The 5,119-nt window shown below is 39.7% G+C and overlaps 1 non-coding gene across 1 annotated transcript; it reads right to left on the reverse strand.

Annotated features, from left to right (window-relative positions):
* TRNAI-UAU (transfer RNA isoleucine (anticodon UAU)) lies at positions 1-90 on the reverse strand. Its single transcript is given in 2 exon segments — positions 1-36; positions 53-90. It is a non-coding gene; the product is annotated as a tRNA-Ile (tRNA).
* Positions 91-5,119: the final 5,029 nt, after the last annotated feature.

Below are 5,119 nucleotides of genomic sequence, written 5' to 3' on the forward strand. Positions count from 1 at the left end.
TGTCCCAGGTGAGGCTCGAACTCACAACCTCGGCATGGCTCAGACACTGTCGTATAAGTACCGTGCGCTAACCGATTGCGCCACTGGGACGTATTTGGTGAGGCGGATTGTGGGGGCAATATCAAAACTTTGCGGTTCTGTGATGCATTATTTCTTAATGATTATTACATTTCATCGTAAATGAAATATCCGTCTGTAGTATCTGTGATATAGGGCAGTGTTGTTCAGCCTGGGGTAGGTGAGCCCTGGGGGCATGCGGTATCATTCAAAATGGGTACATTGATTGATGTACATTAGTGAAGCGAGTGAAATGTTTGATAAAGGCTGTTTTATTTTCTATCTATGAACATTCTACTATATTTAGCAAAATTGCCAATGCATTTTTTCTTGACAATTTCAGTCTCGTTCAAAATCTTCATTCAAAAACACGTGTCATCTTACAAATTATTTTACAACATTTTCGGGTACTGGAGCTAGTTCAGAAATGTCCATTGAAAAGGTGGGTACTATTGATTTCAACTATGTTACCCAACTTTCCATGGTAGCATTCAAATGAAGGTTCCATTTTTTTGAGATGTTCAAAGAATTCAAAGGTGGGTCTCAGTAACTTGTTCAAGCATCGTTTCCCAATCGAACAATCTTCAAAATCGACTAAGGTAATGAACCATTAGTTTCCTCCCAAGTATTGATTGCTTTGGAGAAATCCTTTCTTTCCAAATAAATGTTTTTACTGTAGTTTCCGACAGCAACTGGGATATCTGATTATGACTTTTCTATTAATTGAAAAAAATAAGTAATAGTATTTTCTCATTTAGTGCAGATAATGACAAGTTGCACCTACATCTTCCTCAAGATTCTAGTCGGTAGAATCGTGTTGATGCAGCTGTCTCTATAGTCTTCTTAACATGTCGATTGTAGGTCTAAGCACATCGACATTAATAAAAAACTCTTTGCTTGAACATATGAGCCGAGTTTTCGTGATTAATTTATGGAATGCGATGCTTTAGGCTGATGTTCTCGAAAAGCACCCAACAATTGTGCAAATGCGTTGTAAAAGCATTTCACACCAAAGAGCGTGATTTGCGTTTCCAATATCATATATAGTCTTAACAAGTGTAGGGATACTAAAAAAATGGTGGTTGCGTTGGAAAGCATAACAGGTTCCTCGACATACAGCGCTATCGTTTGCAACGGTTATGGGGATTTAGATATATTCATTGAAATGCAAATAAAAAATATAGGCTAATATTTGCTAATATTAGGTTGTAAACGTTTAATAGTCTACTCCATCTGACTTGATATAATGCTGATGCTCGCTGCAGGGGCACTACTTATAACATGTAGTTTCCTATTTTGTTTCAACAGACGTGGTATCTTGAGACCTTTGGCACGACGAGATAAAATAATGATTTAGGATTTGTTCAGATATGCCCCAAAGCCCCCTTTGCATTAGGTGTTGCATATTTATCTAAACATCTTAAAAGGGCCAAACTACAAGAGCAAAGGGTGTTAAAGCCAATATCCATGTCGAAACGAGTTCAGGACGAGGCAGAAATTTGTGGGCAGAGTCAACGCGTATCCGACATATCTGGAAGTGTAAGGTCATCCGTAATTGAAGCCTCGGTCTCTTTCCTGAAGGAAGATATTGAATTTTATGGGTCTACTCTTCCGTTATGGACGATAAGGTCACTGGATTACTTCAATAAAATGGCGTTAAGAAAAGCAAAAGAAGTCGACCCTAACTCTACAAAAGAGACTGCCGTCAAGAAAATAAATGATTTAAGATCTTCTCACATTTTTTTCTGTCTCGATGATAGAATTCTGAAGTTCAAAACATGTGGCTTCCCCCAGCCTCCTGTTACTAGTCCAACCGTGGTCTTAGTTCTAAAAGATTTGTAGGAGAAAATTTAAGGTTTTGCAGTAACCATTCTAATCTTTTTTTTTCTCTTCTTTCTCTAGCTGGAACTGCAATAATTACTGGAAATACACTTGCAAAGATCCATCGTCAAGACCTTCATGTTAGTGTATTATCTTTTTCTCCTCCTGGAGCCTGGGGTCCAAGAGGAGAAGATCCGGATTCAGACCGCCGGTCGCCAGTTTAGTAATCTTGTTCTATACCGTCAGATATGTATGCTAGATATTTACAGCCGGCCAAAAATAAGTGACCCCTCCCCCAAAAAAAGACCACAAAACTACAAATAAAACTAACAGGAAACTCACCAACTGTCGTTCGCAATCCATGCCGAGAGTCAGGGAACAAAGCCGGAAAATCGAAAGAGAAGACCGAAAACTCCATAAACAGCGAGGGAGTGTGAGTACTAGTCCGCGCAACTGTGTCCCTTGTGGGCGGCGCCACGAGCACCTGCCAGCACTAGAGCCGCAGTCAGAGTACATCGCCTGGCTTATCACTCTTCCAGCTTTATTATATAATTCACTCTGTTTTGATTTTTGACATCTAAGATTTAGATATAAATAAAATGTGCTAAAGTGAAAAGAAAGAAAGGGGGAGGAAAATGTAGAGGAACTAGTAGATATAGAAAGAGCGAAGACTAGAGGGAAGGAAGGGATGGATAGCAGGCATAAACAAATTTGTAAAAAAGAAAACAATATATAGAGTGTATCCATGGGCATCAGTAATTGACTATTACAGATTCAAGGCCATACCAATGACACTGTCAATGGTTCTTTCAGCATTTTAGTCACTCATCTGTATGTTTCAGCATCAGTACTCTCATCCTTTTACTTGCCAATATCATTCCAATCTCTTGCCAATATACGACCTCATAAAATTCATCTTATCCTACCATCATGAAGCTGTCCATCAAATCAGTAATTTTCATTTGTAGCACCTCTTGGATCGGCGAAATATCCGGACACTTATTTAAAAGGATAACAACAAATATTGTTCTTCCTATTTATTAACTGCAACTTTGCATGACTCCTATGCTCTGCAGAGGAGTCATACCATGTGGGTCACGAGGCCACAGGATCCAGAGTTCCTCACAGAGGTCGGTTCCGGACAGGGAATGAAGGGCCGTTGTTAGTTTGGATGAAATGATGGCGATTGGAGTTACAATCAACTAATGTAGACTAATTCATATCAAACAATAAAAAGTTGAATGGAAGAAAACAGACAAGTAAACCCTCGCCACACCAAGGTCAAGGCAAAAACCTACGGAAGTACTCGCGAATTCACTCTTATCAATGGCATCCCCATTAATGCAAGGTGAAAAAAATACTAAGGAAAATGGCTACCTCGTCTTCCATCTTTTGTGTAGTTGTGATGGCGTCATGCACATAACTGCAAGTGTAATGAAGATGCCGAGTCTTATTTGCTTAAATCTAGCTCATAAAGGTAACTTTATTACTCTCTCTCTCTCTCTTTCCGTCAGCCTCTTTTTTTCTACCTCTCACCCCTCCCTCCTCTCTCTCTCCCTCTTTTTATTTATCTCTCGGTCTCTCTTTCATACCCATCTCTCTCTCTCTCTCTTTCTTTTGGATTTAGTTACAATTTCCAACGACTTTCATCTATTACTAAACCAATCTTGGGTAGTCATCTGTTCCTTTGTTAAAATAATTAACCATTTGAGGACAAGTTTCTCACCACATTTTCCCAGTCTCGGCCTACCACACACCACCTCCACGAAGATATGAACCGGGTGCTTCTTTCTTTCATTATCATAACGACCACCAAACCGGCCACCTATTTCATCATTCGCCCAGACCTGCCCCGATTTTTGTCTTTCAGAGCCAGGATGGTCTCACGAAAAGACGTCTGTTTTACCGACCTATTATACGGTCCTCTGCGAGGTACCGCCAGCACGGTTACTCTTCGCCAAGCACAGCTCCGGTTTTCGGCTAACAGCGCCCTGAGAATTGCTTCCTGTAGCAAATTGACCTATCGGACGGTAACGTTAAGAAGAAATGCTGCCAAAACGGTAACATTTTCGGCCAAGCAGCCACGCCTCCCTTGGAGAACTCGTTTAGAGCAAAGTAAGTATTGATAAATGTAACTTTTCAAATGTTAATGGTAAGTTTAATTCGTCTTACTTCCAGATTTCTTAGAATTTCGTTTTGTGATTTACTTCATTTTACACTGGAAATTTATTTAATTTCTTATTTCAGGTCCTTCATCACAAATAAAAACATCATGTGCATTCTCTGAAATCTAGACTCGGGATACCCATATCTATATAGCATACATTCACTTTATGTTTCAAAACAACTACAGCCAAGGTCACATGTGATATCTATCACCTCGACATCATATTGCAATATGCTTCCACCTACCCTGTATCTGTTAACGAACTTTTCATGTTTATTCCAGCAACCTATACTTAGAAGTGTTGCAATGGAATCCATGTCTCCTTAAGTACTCTTTAACAAAATTGTAAAGGTTAGTTACCAACTTTGAACTTACTTGACCCATTCTGCCCTGCTATCTTCATGTTTCTTGTCAAATGTGTCGGTTCAACTCCGCTTCTCCATTATTCTCCATTATGCCGGATCATCTGTCGGCGTGACGCAGAAGGAAAAAAACAATTTAAGTTAATCATCATTACTTAAGTATTGTCTACTATGAACAAATATTTTGATATATTTATAAACAAGCAATATCTAAACACCCTCTACCCCCACCCTATTCTTTTGGCACTGCCATGCACCTGCTATGCATTGGGCACTTCTCTGTGACTTCATTCCAGGTCTGCAAGTTGAAGATGATTCCATCAGAACGGTTTGGCAAACCAACTTGTCAACACTGATGTCTCAACACCACCATCTTGAGGACCAATGTACCTTTGCAATCGTTTACGTTTCGTTGTGCAATTAGGATGGGTGATCCCTCGGGATATTGAATTTTCACAGTTGTAGTGAAAGAGAGATATAGTAGAAGCTAGTGCTATTTCTCTTATTCCCTGTTTTTGCACATTTTGCCCATGCATGACCAGTGTTTTGATGCTATATACCCTTGCAAGTCGACGACATCTGGTCCAGTAGGTGGCCGGGCGATATGACGATTATATAGTGTGTTTATATACGATATCAAGTACATCAATACATCAGTATACAAAAAAAACATGATTATCACATTCTAGCTACCGAGGCAATCCTGATGCCT

The sequence above is a fragment of the Penaeus japonicus genome, unplaced genomic scaffold (genome assembly GCF_977035675.1).
Source record: "Penaeus japonicus unplaced genomic scaffold, GWHDUDI00000001_assembly GWHDUDI00000001, whole genome shotgun sequence".
Classification (NCBI taxonomy): domain Eukaryota; kingdom Metazoa; phylum Arthropoda; class Malacostraca; order Decapoda; family Penaeidae; genus Penaeus; species Penaeus japonicus.